Raw genomic sequence first — 15,268 nt, 5'->3', positions numbered from 1 at the left:
ACCAATGTTTTCTAAACTTGTCAGATAGTGACAATCACCAGGATACTTGTTATAGTTGTAGATTATCCATTCAATATGAACAGTTTGTGTTGGACTCTTGAGAATCTATTTTTTTTAACATGAAGTCCAGGTGATTCTTATTTTTCGACACACTTAACTGCATCTCTATACTATTTTAATGAATAAAAAATTGGGGGGAAAAACCAACATAGACATATACTGAGTTGGGTGATGGTTAAGTGCTAGGAAGAGATTTCAAGCTAGATGAGGTGTGTTGTAAACAGGTGCTTCACCCACACAGCCCATCAAGGAAGGACTTGCTGGTCAGCTGTGGGAGGGAAGTCAGCAGACAGCCTGTGCCTGTCAGCTCCTTCAGGGTCGGCCTGAGCCGCAGAGCCACCTTACCAGGCTCACACCCTTTCCGGGACAACCTGCATCCAGGGACTATGACTGGAGGAGGTACATTTCAGGCTGACTCAGGACATCTGGGGGGATAATATGTGCTTGCAGAGCTCTTCGTCTGTATGAACAAGGCTTTGTTGAAACTCTGTCACGGTTGATCTTTTCCCCTTTCCTCAAACCTGCTTTTCTCCCCTATATTTCACAATCTGTCACTGTTTGCTTCAGGACAACCCAACATGCGACAAGGGGATGGAGCCTCGGGGCATGGGAAGGGCTTGCCAGCTGGATAAGGTGGTCAGGGAAGTCCTCCCTGAGAAGGTGACATTTAAGCAGAGACCACAAAGGAGGGAGTTAGTTATGCAAAGATCTGGAGGAACAGAGTTTCAGGCAGAAGGAACAACAAGTACAAAAGCCCTAGGATAGGAGTACACTTGGCACATCTGAGCATCAGTGGCAAAGCAACCCAGAGTGCAAGCCCAGGGACAGAGGGTGACTGTTGGAAGGGGCAGCTGGAAGTCACTTGTACACAGACATCTCTATCATGTATCCCTAGTGCCCATACACCAAATGCCCTGAATAAATGTCTGTCAACCTGACTGTACTGTTGTTCCAGCTTCTCTTCTCTCTCCTCACATGACCTTGAACAAGTAGTTGCTCAGCCTTGCAGTGCCATGGTTTCCACACATGTAATCAATCAGTGGTGAAAGTGGGACTCTCAGACTTTCCTGGTGGTACAGTGGTAAAGAATCCACCTGCCAATGCAGGAGACACTGGTTCAATCCCTGATCTGGGAAGATCCCACATGCCTTGGAGCAACTAAGCCTGTGCACAACTACTGAGCCTGTGCTCTAGAGCTCGAGAGCTTCAACTGCTGAACCCCGCACACCCTAGAGCCTGTGCTCTGCAACAAGAGAAGCCATTGCAAAGAGAAGCTATTACAACCAGAAGCCCGCACACTGCAGCTAGAGAGTAGCCTCCACTTGCTGCAACTAGAGAAAAGCCCATACGGCACTGAAGACCCAACGGGGCCAAAAATAAAATAAATAAATCCATAAAATTATATTAAAAAAAAGAAAGTGGGACATTGGAGCTCTGGCTTAGAGCTCTTGCTCCTGGACCATTTTCTCTTCTCGCAATTCCTACTCCCTTCTCCCCTCTCCCTCCAGGCATCTGGAGCATACCCGGTCCCACCTCCATGATCCCAGCAGCTTTCCTACTGGGAAGGTGGTTTCTCTGGGCAGCTTACCCTCCAATTCCAGAGCTCCTGAGCTGAGAAGCAGCCAGGCTGGGGCAGTGGGTGGGGGAGGTGGCAGAACCAGGAGGGAGAGTTAGATTACTCTCCTCTGATAATAAATAAACCCGATTAAGGCATCCCTGCATCCGTGAGGCAGGGTGCTCCTTTGGAGGGTCTTTTTGCTTTGATAAAAACTGCAATATCTGAAAATTGTCTCGGGCACCCGAGAACTCCCATTTTATGACTTGCACGTGCCTGGGATAAATTGCTTTCGCTGCCTTTTTATATATAATTCAGGTCCTTATGGATGCTGGTGGGATGCGTAACACTCTCCTGTAATGATTTATTCATCTGGGGAAGCAAGAGTTCCCCCACTGGGTTGTGCCCCGCCTGTCTGACAGCTTGAAAGGTTGGCGCTGCAGGCATGTGTTGGGTTTGCCTCCAAGGAGTCCGTTTTGGCCGGTGAGCTGTCCTGGAAAGCAGGTCTGGCTGGGTGAGGGCCACTCATCCATCATGAGACTTTCTCTGAGGCAATCACTGGCTGAGCTAAACGACTTTGCAGGTTTGACTGCAGGCTCCCTCATCACCACCTTGGGGGTATGGGGGTACTCATAACCCAATTTTACAGCTGAGGAAATGAGGTTCAGAGAAGTTATGTGACTTGCCCAAGGTCACCTGGCCAAGCAAGGAAGGGATTTTCCTATCAAATGTGCCAGCTTCATTTTGCGCATTTTGCACCGTAGCCAGGTGCTTTCCTGATGCATACAGACTCACTTCCTCCTCAGCACCTCCCTGTGAGGTGCAGGTGCAGTGACTTACTTCCCCATTTTACAGGTAGAGCTGGGGCTCAGAGAGGCGAAAGGACTGTCAGATCACCCCTCTATGGAGACCAGATGACTGGGATTTTAATGTAAGTCAACATTCGTTTATTCTTGTATTCATATATTCATTGAGTTACTGCTCCATGCCTCGTTTTCTCATTTGTCACCGTCCTCATTTAACTGGGGACAATATTGGTACCTAGGGCTTCCCTGGTGGCTCAGTGGTAAAGAATCTGCCTGCCAATGCAGGAGACTTAGGAAATGAGGGTTTGATCCCTGGGTTGGGAAGATCCCCTGGAGGAGGAAATGGCAACCCACTCCAGTATTCTTGCCTGGGAAATTCCATGGACAGAGGAGTCTGGCAAGCCACAGTCCATGGAATTGCAAAGAGTTGGACACGACTGAGCAACTGAGCACACACACACTGTTAGTCCATACCTTATAAACTCATTGCGAGGCTGAAATGAGGGGTTAGACAAAGGAGTTCACATACATAAAGTGCACTCTGCAGTGTCTAGCACACAGGAAAGTGGGGTATCAATTTTAGTTGCAATAATAATTATTTCCTCATTCAGTTATTCATGCTTTGATTCCACAAGTATTTTCCAGTAGCCTGTTCTGTGCTGGGGACTCTACTGGGTGCATTGCACACGTTAGCTCATTTTCATCCTTACTGCTACCCTCATCTCACAGATGGAAACTCAGAGAGATGAAACAAATTGATGGTGGTTCCCCAGGTAGGAGGTGAACTCCATTTTCCAAAATAGGTCAACATTCATTCATTCATTTAATATATTTTCATTAAGAATGTATTACGTGTGGGCAAGGTGTTTCAAATATTCCTGTTGATTAAGTGTGGAAATGAGTACAAGGGTGGATAAGATCGGTTCCTGTCCTTAAGACACTTGTGATCTTTTGTATGCAATATAGACAAGCAGACAGGAAATGACTGTATTTCATAAATTCTAAGGTATACATTTTGCCATGTATTAACCTCTTCAAGAGGGGAATGCATCTGTTTTTTTTTACCACACTTTGACTTGTGGGATCTTAGTTTCCCAACCAGGGATTGAACCTGTGCCCCCTGAAGTGGAAGCATGGAGTCTTAACTACTGGACCACCGGGGAAGTTGCCAGGATGCGTCTTAATGATCAAGGGTGTGAAATCACCACTGACCAACAGTAGTCAGGATGCGGTTAGCCTTGCCTGGAAATGACAGTGGAGCTCTCTTTTGAGAGTTCTTGTGTTGCTAGTGCTTTTCACGGCACACAGGACCACAGCTTATAAGAAAACATGGACACTGGTTTTAAAAATGATTCAGAAGACCCAGACTTTGTATTGAAAACATTTTTGGATGATCTTAGCTGATGTATTATGCTTCTTTTTTTAAAAGAAAATATGTGCTAGAGTTATATGTGATAAAAAATTGATGTATAAATAGGTCCAAAAGTGCTTTTTAAATATATAGAAGTAAAGGGATAAGAAAGCATTGTGACTCTTGGGCATATAAAAAACGTATGTCCACATAAAAACATAATTCACAATAGACAGAAGGTAGAAATAGCCAAATGTTCATCAGCTGATGAATAGATAAACAAAATGTGGTCTCAGTTCAGTTCAGTCGCTCAGTCGTGTCCGACTCTTTGCGACCCCATGAATCACAGCACTCCAGGCCTCTCTGTCCATCACCAACTCCCGGAGTTCACCCAGACTCACGTCCATCGAGTCAGTGATGCCATCCAGCCATCTCATCCTCTGTCGTCCCCTTCTCCTCCTGCCCCCAATCCCTCCCAGCATCAGAGTCTTTTCCAATGAGTCAACTCTTCGCATGAGGTGGCCAAAGTACTGGAGTTTCAGCTTTAGCATCATTCCTTCCAAAGAAATCCCAGGGCTGATCTCCTTCAGAATGGACTGGTTGGATCTCCTTGCAGTCCAAGGGACTCTCAAGAGTCTTCTCCAACACCACAGTTCAAAAGCATCAATTCTTCGGTGCTCAGCCTTCTTCACAGTCCAACTCTCACATCCATACATGACCACAGGAAAAACCATAGCCTTGACTAGATGGACCTTTTTTGGCAAAGTAATGTCTCTGCTTTTGAATATGCTATCTAGGTTGGTCATAACTTTCCTTTCAAGGAGTAAGCGTCTTTTAATTTCATGGCTGTAGTCACCATCTGTAGTGATTTTGGAGCCCCCAAAAATAAAGTCTGATACTGTTTCCACTGTTTCCCCATCTATTTCCCATGAAGTGATGGGACCAGATGCCATGATCTTCATTTTCTGAATGTTGAGCTTTAAGCCAACTTTTTCACTCTCCATTTTCACTTTCATCAAGAGGCTTTTTAGTTCCTCTTCACTTTCTGCCATAAAGGTGGTGTCATCTGCATATCTGAGGTTATTGATATTTCTCCCGGCAATCTTGATTCCAGCTTGTGTTTCTTCCAGCCCAGCGTTTCTCATGATGTACTCTGCATATAAGTTAAATAAGCAGGGTGATCTATCCCTACCATGAAGTATTATTTTACTACAAGAAGGAATAAAGTAGTAACACATGCTACAATATGGATGAACTTGAAAATGTTATGCTAAGCGAAAGAAGCCAGTCACATCGGTTCACATGTTATATGATTCCATTCAAATAAAACTTCAGAATAGGGAAATCTATGGTGGTCGAAAGTGGATTAGTGGTTGCCTGTAACTGGGTTAAGGGTGAGGGACAGAGGAACAGGGAGGTGATACCTAATGGGTACAGGGTTTCTTTTGCGGGTGATGAAAATTTTTTAAAAATGGACTGTGGTGATCTGAGAATGTATCACAACCCATGGAGTTATACAGGTTCAATAGGTGAATTGTATGGATGTGAATTATATCTTAACAAAGCTGTCAGAGAAGAGGGAAAGCTTTGGCTCAGAGTATTTCTTAGATCAGTTCAGTTCAGTTCAGTTGCTCAGTTGTGTCCAACTCTTTGTGACCCCGTGGACTGCAGCACGCCAGGCCTCCCTGTCCATCACCAGCTCCTGGAGTTTACTCAAACTCATGTCCATTGAGTTGGTGATGCCATCCAACCATCTCATCCCCTGTCGTCCCCTTCTCCTCCCGCCTTCAATCTTTCCAAGCATCAGGGTCTTTTCAAATGAGTTAGTTCTTCACATCAGGTGGCCAAAGTCTTGGAGTTTCAGCTTCAGCATCAGTCCTTCCAATGCATATTCAGGCAACCCACTCCAGTATTCTTGCCTGCAGAATCCCATGGACAGAGGAACCTGGAGGGCTACAGTCCATGGGGTCACAAAGAGTCGGACACGACTGAGGGACTAACACACACATTACATGGAGCTAATAAAACAGATGCACTTGAAGCCTCTCAAATGGCCCTGGAAGACAGTCAAAATCAGTTATTAAGTAAAGAAAGGCAGTTGAGAAGGGACCCCATTTGTGTGTGTGTGCATACATGCGTGCATGCTCAGTCGCTTCAGTCACGTCTGACTCTTTTCAACCCTGAGGAATGTGTAGCCTGCCAGGTTTCTCTGTCCACAGGATTTGCCAGGCAACAATACTGGAGTGGGTTGCCATTCCTTCTTCCAGGGGATCTTCCTGAGCCAGTGATGGAACCCTCGTCTCCTGCTTTGCAGGCAGATTCTTCACCACTGAACCACTTGGGAAGCCCTTGTATGTGTGTGAGTGTGTGTCTGTGTGTGTATCATTATTGTATACATAATGCATTTTTTCTTCTTGATGCTTTAAAAAATTTTCTAAAGTTTTAAAGAGATATTAAAGATACATTGTACAGCAAGGATGCCAAACACCTCCCAGCCCATCTTCCACTGGGCCATGGGAGCCTTTCTGGAGGCTTCCCGGAGCAGCAGGGCACTGACCTGCAATCATTCTCAGGTGAACACACTGCATGCAGCTCAGGTTGAAAACAGGAAGGAGAAGTCAAGTCTGGTGCTGTTTCTCCGCGTCTGATGCAGCTCTTGGGTTGACAGAGATGGAAAGTTGTTTAAAAGCAGCCAGGGTTGTCCGCAGCGGCTTCTTTGGATGGGATCAAGCTTTTCCTCCTCCATAGCCCAAGCCCTCCTGGCTCAGTGGGCTGAGTGGGGAGCCAGACCTCATTGTTCTGGATCTCTTGCTGGGGATTTCCAACACCCTGGGGAATCCTGTTTCTTTTGGCTGTGGGTGCCTCAGAGTCATCTCTCGCTTGGGAAGCAGCCTCAGTTATGGGAGAGAGTACAGTTCACAGGTCAGAGGACAGAGTCCCAGGAGGCTGATTTCACTTTCAGAATCCTAAGAGACCTGTCGAGTTCGTTCCCTGCTGCCAGCCTGGTGCACTCTATCATCGTTTTTACTTTTGACTGTTTCTCTTGTTTTAGATCTTAAGTGATCTTTAGATCCTAAGATCTCAGTGAATTTTACATACCAGTACACTGGTATAACCACCATGTGGAGCAAGCTAGAGAACATTTCTCAGAGGCCAGCTGGCTCTCTCATGCTCCCTCCCAGTTGGTATTATCCCACAGGTAACCACTCCTCAGCCCCCATCACCATAGATTAATTCTCTCCGTTTTGACTTCCTATTAATGGAATTAAATAGCATGTACTGTTTTTTGCCTGGCTTCTCAACATTGTGTTGGGAGATTCTTCCATGTTTTTGTGAGTAGTGGTATTCTCTCCCTTTTCACTTCTGTGTAGTATTCCACTGGATGAATGTCCTGCAGTTTGTTTATACATTCTACTGTTGATGGGCCTGTGACTTGTTTCTGGCTTATGTCTGTTATGAATAATGCTGCTGTGGACATTCCTGTATGTGGTTTTTGGTGGACATAAGCCTTTGTTTCTACCATCATTTCTTGTAACAACAACTGTTATAGTCTCTCCATTAATGTTTCAGCTTCTATCCTTCCCCCCTTTAATCCATATTGCTCTCAGAACAATCTTAAATAAGATGTGTGACTTAATTGCTTAAGCCTCCAAACACTTCCTCTTTTTTTTTAAAAAAATTATTTATTTATTTAGGCTACACCATTTGGACTTCCCTGGTGGCTCAGACAGTAAAGCGTCTGCCTGCAATGCGGGAGACCTGGGTTCGATCCCTGGGTAGGGAAGATCCCCTGGAGAAGGAAATGGCAACCCACTCCAGTACTCTTACCTGAAAAACCCCATGGGCGGAGGATCCTGGTAGGCTACAGTCCATGGGTTTGCAAAGAGTTGGACACGACTGAGTGACTTCAGTTTCAGTTTTTCAGTTTCATGCGGCTGGCAGGGTCTTAATTCCCTGAACAGGGATCGAACCCATGCCCCCTGTAGTGAATGTGCAGACTCCTAACCCCTGAACCACCAGGGAAATCCCCAAAGGCTTCCTCCTGCACTTAGAATAAACACTGACTACTCAGGCCCATAGAACCCTACCTGATCTGCTCCCTACCGGGCATTCCTGGTTCTTCTTGACTCACTGTTGCTCTCACGGTGCTTCAGCCACCCCTGCCTTCTCTTGAATATGTCAAGCCTGTCCCCTGCATGGACCTTGGCACTAACTGCTACCTCCTTCTGGAATTCCCTTCCTAAAACCTCTTTGGATCCTTTCTGATCACTCATGTCTCATCTTCAGAGAGGTCTTCCCTGACCATCAGAATGAGCCCCTCTATCCATTTGTTCTTTGTAGCATCTGCTATTTACTCTTGGCTTCCCCTCTGAGATCAGGGAGCTTGTCCAATTCATGACATTCATTCCTCAGTGACTAGTTTGATGCCAGGCATGCAGTCATTGCTTATAGATGTTTTTTCGATAAATGAATGAAGACAATAGCTGTAGATATGCACATCATTTTTAAAAGGGAGGCAGTGTAGCTTAGTGTAAACAACCTTGGAGCTTGGTTATCTGCCTGAGTTTGAGGCAAGGCTCCATCTCTTATTAGCTATAGGATTATAATCATCCCATCTCCCAAGCCTCAGTTTCCCCATCTGTATAGTGGACATAATAGGTTGTTTCAGAGACCTAAGACCTACTATTGCTGTTTATGGATCAGTTGTTTTTCAGGGCAGCTTTGCTATCCCTATTTTATAAACATACAGCCAAAAATATTTGTTGAGTGTGGAAAATGAGGTCCAGAGACTGTTGAGACCACACCGGTGCCAAGTGGCACTGCTGCGACTTGAATTCAAGTCTGGCTTCACCCCAGAGCCACTCAGACTCCCCTTGGAGAGCACCTACCCTGGGAATGAATTGAGATCCCTGTGCTGGTCAGGCTGGGTGACACCCAGAGTGTTTATATAGTAACAGCGCTTCACTACTGTGTCAGTAGCTCTTAAAGGTTGCAGAACAGTTCTACTTGGTTAATTCACTTGGTTCCCACAGGAGTGCTGGGAAACAGGGCAGGACTGGGAGGGATTCCATTATGTTCCATAAGTGGGTGATGTGGAGCTCTGGCATTCACCTGCGGCCACTCCTTTGTCCCCCCAAGGGCCGCTGCTGTCACTGCAGCCAATGCCCCCTGGCACTCTGGTGGTGCTACCAAGTGATTTAAGTATCTGTAACCTGGTGGTCCCCTGACATTGGGCTTTTTGCATGCCATCTTGACTATTCTTTAAGTCTGTTTACTTAAAAACCAAAACTGAAAACCAAAGTAATTTGACCCAACCCCAAGCAATCATATCAAGTGAACTCATGGTTTGATATTTACTCAATAAATATTTACTGAGCACCTGCATTATGCCAGACACTATTTTGGGCACAGGAGTACATCAGTGCACCAAAAGAGAAAACCTCTGATGACTAGTGAGGAGGAGACACACAATGAATGAATTAGTGCATTTATACAATGTCTGAAGGTGATATCTGATTTGAGATGAAATAAAGCAGATGGAGGTAAGAGAAACCAACAATAATACAATAACCATGGTAGCGGTGGTCAGTCACTTCAGTTGTGTCCAACTCTTCACAACCCCATGGACAGTGGCCTGCCACACTCCTCTGTTCATGGGATTTTCCCAATTCAAGGGGATCTTTCCGACCCACATCTCCTGTGTCTCCTGCATTGCAGGTGGATTTTTTTTTAAAACCATTGAGCCACCAGGAAAGCCCACAATAACTATATGTGTGTTTATATTTTTTTTCCTGATGCACATAAAATCAACACATAACTGTTAGAATTAACAGATCGGTTCAGGTACCACCTGGACTTGGTTTATACAACCAGGTCCATGCAAAATACATATTGTCATTTAGAAAACTTTCAAACAACCCAAAGAGGAAGGCACATCAGGTGAGATGGACTCTTTTTTTGTGCTTGCGTGCTTAGTGGTCAGTCATGTCTGACTGTTTGTGCCCTTTGGACTGTAGCCCACCAGACTCCTCTGTCTATGGGATTTTTCTGGCAAGAATACTGGAGTGGGTTGCCGTTTCCTTCTCCAGGGGAGCTTCCAGACCCAGGGATCAAACTTGAGTCTCCTGTGTTGCCTGCATTGCAGGTGGATTCTCTACCTGCTGAGCCATTGGGGAAGCCCTTTTTTACTGAGGAGTAAACTGAGGCTCCAAGAGCTACAGTACCTTGGCAGGCTCACACAGCTGGAAGGTGCTGGAACGGGCCTGCTGGCTCCATCTCTTGCCTCTGTAATTTTGGATATAAATTCTTCCTTGAGAAAGAGTTTGAACCTGCAACTCATCTAATTTCCCTGAAAGGTTAGACTGCTCATCCACACCTGAATGGATGCTCATTCCCACCAGGTGTGGGCGGTGGCGTCTCTCAGCTTCTGTGGAGAGCAGGATGTGTTGTAATTGATCGCCCTGCTGCCTTTTCCCCCCTGCCCAGGCTGAGTCACTGCCAGAGATGAACTGGCTGATATTTCAGCTGGGGAGATAGCATCTCTCCCGCTACCCCTCCTTAATAAGCTTCCAGTCATTGGTGATGGTGAAAACCTTATCTTCTTCTGCAGGTATGCCTATCGGCTTTACAGCCCCTCACACAGTTGTGTTCCCAGGGGCCAGAATCCCACCTACCTGCTCAAGGTTAAAAACAAAACATCCCCCCCCCCCCACTCCAACTCTCAGAAAGGGTGTTTGTAACATGCTGCGTCTTTGAAGAGTGAATGCCACATTCAGGAAGTGGTCTTAATTGACATCAAAATGTATCTTCCTGATGTGAGTTATCTGCTGCTGCTGCTAAGTCACTTCAGTCGTGTCTGACTCTGTGCGACCCCACAGACAGCAGCCCACCAGGCTTCCCCGTCCCTGGGATTCTCCAGGAAAGAACACTGGAGTGGTTTGCCATTTCCTTCTCCAATGCAGGAAAGTGAAGAGTGAAAGGAAAGCCGCTCAGTCGTGTCCGACTCTTAGCGACCCCATGGACTGCAGCCTCCCAGGCTCCTCCGTCCATGGGATTTTCTAGGCAAAAGTACTGGAGTGGAGTGCCATTGCTTTCTCTGGTCTGTTATCTAGGGATGGCCTATTTTGCTCAGTTTTCAATTGGAACATATGAAGCTAGAGAGGTCAAGTGGTTGCCTAAGGTTGCGAGGCATAGTGGAGAATGGCGTTGAATTAAGGTAGGCAGGATAACCAGGGATCAACAGTCCTAAGAACCACTCAGGTATGAAGTTTGGCTACTTTGCAAACTGTATTGCTCTTGAACAAGTTACTTAATTTTGTGTGTCTCTGTTTCATCACCTGAAAAAGAAATGACAATAGAAGCAACTACCACATAGGGTTATTATGAAGTTTAAATGAGCTCATCTATTTAAAACATATGTAGCACAGTGTTTGACACAGGACAGTCAGTAAATGGTGTTGTTATGGTCGCTGTTGTTCCTGGGAGAAGAAATTCGGTTTTTACCTCTTCCCTCGGGAACTCCTAACCCTCCCGGCAGGTGAGGACATGCAGCAGGTTCAAGCTTTGTTGCTCAGAATGTGGCCTGTGCACCAGCAGGAGTGTTACTGGGAGTTTGTTAGAAATGTTGAGTTCCAGGCCCTGCCTCAGATCTGCTGAATCTGCATTTTAATAGTGTCCACAAGGGATTAATTTACACCTTGCAGTTTGAGAAGCACTGATCTAGGGCTTTTCTTCTCATCTTTCCCTGTGCATCAGGGTCACCTGGGGAAGTTTTTAAAAATGCAAATGCCTGGGCCCCACCGCTACAGATTTTGGGCCATTGGGATAGAGTCCTGGCATCATTATTTTTTAAAAGCTCCCCAGTGACTTTGATGCATAGCAAGGTGTGATCCCAATTATGGTGGGGGCTGACTTGCCTTAGAGTTGGAAAGAATTAAGTTTGAGGCTAAGGCCCTTCCACTTACTAGCTTTGTGATCTTAGGCAAGTTGCTTAGCTTCTCTGATCCTCAGTTTCTTCACAGTAATCCGAGAAGAACAATCCTCCTCCCTCCCTTTCCCACTTGTGAGGATGAAATTAACACTGATTATGTACAAGAGCCCGACAACTAGATATTGCTAGGTGTGAATGGATGCACTAACCCTCTTGTGTGCTTCGCGCTGTGCCAGGCCCAGAGGTGGTATTTGGCTATTGTCATCAATACTAATATGATTAGTGGCAGTGGTACTGTATGCAAATATGAAGGATTAGGAGCTCATTGGGGCATGGCTTATCTCCTGTGGTGATGCAGGGAATACTTGTCATGGATTGAGAAGGCAGCTTCAGCAAGGTCAAGGAAATAACAATCCTTGCTACCATTTATTAAGCACTAACTATGCATCTGTCACTGCATTAAATACTTTATAAAAAACTAAAAAAAATAAAGTTATACATGTCTGATGCTGGGAAAGATTGAAGGTGGGAGGAGAGGGGACGACAAAGGATGAGATGGTTGGATGGCATCACCGACTCAATGGACATGAGCTTGAATAAGCTCCAGGAGTTGGTGATGGACAGGGCAGCCTAGCATGCCACAGTCCATGGGGTCGCAACCTGGGGTGGGACACAACTGAGCGACTGGACTGAAGTAAACTGATACATGTGCTTAATTTAGATTAGTGGTTCTCAACGTGTGTGTGTGTGTGTATGCGAGTGTGTGTTGCCCCCTGGGGACATTTGGAAATGTCTGGAGACATTTTTGGTTGTCACAACTGGGGGTGGGGGTGTTATCTGTTATTGGCATCTGATGGGTAAGGGCCAGAGAGGCTGATAAGCATCCTGTAGTACACAGAATGTCTCCCAACACAAAGCATCACCTGCTTCCCAAATGCCAGTGATGCTGAGGTAGAGAAATCCTTGTTTAGATTCAGGCAGCTCTGCAAAGCATGTTATATAAAACAACAGCCTCTTGACCTCTTTCTTCCCTTCCCCCTCCCCCAAAGCAACCACTTTTGCCCTTTGGGTGGGTTATTTACCTGTATGTCTCTAAGTAGCCTGCTTGTATTGTGACTTCTTGATTCCATTCTAGACTTTACCCCTTGGCTTCTCTACTGTGGAAGGTGAGGAGTTAGCGTTCCTTCCTCAGCCCCCACCTGTGCCCACCTACACATGTGCCCCCTCCCCCCAGATCCGCTGTAATTTCTGTTGGATCAATATTCTGTGTTTATATTACCTGGACTGTAAGTGGTGTGCGCTGCTGGTGCTGATGTAGTCAACCCATTACTTTCCCTTCCCGCAACGTCTTTTGTTCTCTCTGAAGTTAATAATTGCCTTGTTTTTCCCTTGGCTTTGTTATCTATGTACTTTCCACTAACTCAGCCCTCAACTCTTTTGCCAATTGTCTAAATCTCCTTTCAAGATATTCAGACCCATCAGGGAGGAAATCTATCAACTTTGCTTTTCAGAAGGCGTCTCTTCGAGAACAGGCGAAGTGTTTCTGTAGGGAATGTTTTATGTAAGACTCACAACAGCCCTGTGAATTAGGCACTGTCATCATCATCCTCATTTGACATTTGGGGAAAAAGTCTCTCAGAGAGGTTAATTGAGTTCCCAAGATCACACAGCAGGATGTGGAGGAGTCAGAACTCAACCTCGGGACTGTGTGACCCTGAGGCTCTGGGACCTGGGCTTCCTTATGTCTCAGAAGGTCACTCTAGTGCTTCCTTGGTGGCTCAGTGGTAAAGAATTTGCTTGCTAATGCAGGAGATGCAGGTTCGATCCCCAATCTGGGAAAACCCCATTTGCTGTGGAGCAGTTAAGCCCATGCACCACAACAATTGAGCCTGTGCTCTAGAGCCTGGGAGCCACAGCTACTGAGCCCACGTGCCCTAGAGCTGTACGCTACAACAGGAGAAGCCATCAAAATGAGAAGCCTGTGTACCGCAACTAGAGAGTAACCCCTGCTCTCCACAACTAGAGAAAAGCCCATGCAGCAACGAAGACCCAGCACAGCCAAAAATAAATTAATAAATAAATAAAATTTTTTTTAAAAGAAGGTCCCTCTAGGAGAAAGCCCTTCAAAATACCTCCTGAATCCAGACTATAACCTGCCCCAGTGAAAGAAGAGTAGCTTATTCATTTCTGTGTCTGCTGTGTGGATCGCAAGGCCAGGCATGGAGCAGGACTCCCAGTGATGCTGGCTGAATGGACAAGTGGAGAATTTTGAGAGGAGTGCTCCGGATCAGGGTATCAGAGGAGCTGGAGCTTGCCTTGTAAATATCATCTATTGGTATTTTGCGGCAAGTCACTTAACCTCTAGCCTCAGCCTATTTGGCTGTCAGATGGAGCTGAGAAGACTTGCTTCAAGGATTGTTTTCGAGCAGCCTGAAGAAGCTGATGAAAGGCAGATCCTCAGGAGCCTATAAAACAACTACACGGATTGGTGCAACCGCATGTCAGTCACCGCGTGGAGGGGTGGTGGGGAGGGAGGATTTCTGCCAAGTTCTGCCCCCCTCCCTTCCCCTCCTCTTTGCTTCCTTCTTTCTTTTCTTCTAAGTGAAACATGGCATAATTAATTTAGAAAAGAAAAAAGAAATGCCTTACAGTTGAGAAAAAGATATATATGTTATAGCCTAAGTGAGTTCTCATATGATAAAATATTTATATTAATGTGTCATAAAAATTGATGTACCCTTCTCTTGCCTGGTATCATTAATGGGTAGATGTGTAACATCTTATTTTCTTGTCTTCTTTGCTCTCTGTCCCTCCCTCCATCTCTTTCTCCTCCCCAGCAATGTACAGTTTCAAATGACTATGAGGAAATCATTTTTCATGAACAACAACAATAAAAAATAACAATAGAAGGTATTTATTTAGTGCTTACTATGTACATGCTTACTATGTATTTAGTGCTTAAAAGAACTTGGCAGACCTTTTGCAAGTCCTTTTTGCTATGCAAGTCCTTTTGCATTTTAACTCATTGAACTCTCACACAGCCCTCGGAGGTCAGTGCTATTGCTGTTCACATTTGACAAAGGAGGAGACCGAGGCACGCATCAGTCACTGGTTCAAACCTGTCCATCCTTACCCTAAGACCCTTGCTCCTGGCCGCTCCTTCCCCATTTCCCTGTGCTATGGTGTCCAGACTCACAGTTTTCAGATCGAGGCCAGTGTCCCACAGCCTTCTGCTGGTGAAAGGCACCTGATATTCAAAGCCTTTTCAATTTGCAGTAACTAGATGTACCAAGAACTTTTTAGTTTTTGCAGCTCAAATTTTGGATGACAATGTAGGTTTTTTTAGCATGGAGTGGAGACATCTAGGGATTCCACATCCAGCAAGCTTTCAGATCTTGGCAGCACAGGGCTGGCTGTCAGCAGTGGTGGAGACAGGAGACCCAAGGAGTACTGGGGCAGCCAGCCCCTGCTAAACCAGATTTGTGTTTTAGGAACATGACTTTTTGGTTCCCAGACTGTTGCTCCCTGGCATCCTGCTTGTGTGCCTTGCAGCTTTAGTGTCAGCT

At 45.7% G+C, this 15,268-nt stretch overlaps 1 long non-coding RNA gene across 1 annotated transcript in view; it reads left to right on the top strand.

Moving 5' to 3' along the window:
• Positions 1–10,750, top strand: part of LOC132342550 (uncharacterized) — a 40,497-nt gene extending 29,747 nt beyond the window's left edge. Inside the window, exon 3 of the long non-coding RNA XR_009490959.1 lies at positions 2,471–10,750. This is a non-coding gene — a long non-coding RNA (uncharacterized lncRNA). The remainder of the gene's footprint in view (positions 1–2,470) is intronic.
• The last annotated feature ends 4,518 nt before the right edge of the window (positions 10,751–15,268 follow it).

Source organism: Bos taurus, chromosome 17 (genome assembly GCF_002263795.3).
Source record: "Bos taurus isolate L1 Dominette 01449 registration number 42190680 breed Hereford chromosome 17, ARS-UCD2.0, whole genome shotgun sequence".
NCBI lineage: Eukaryota > Metazoa > Chordata > Mammalia > Artiodactyla > Bovidae > Bos > Bos taurus.
This window is presented reverse-complemented; position numbering and strand designations above follow the sequence as displayed.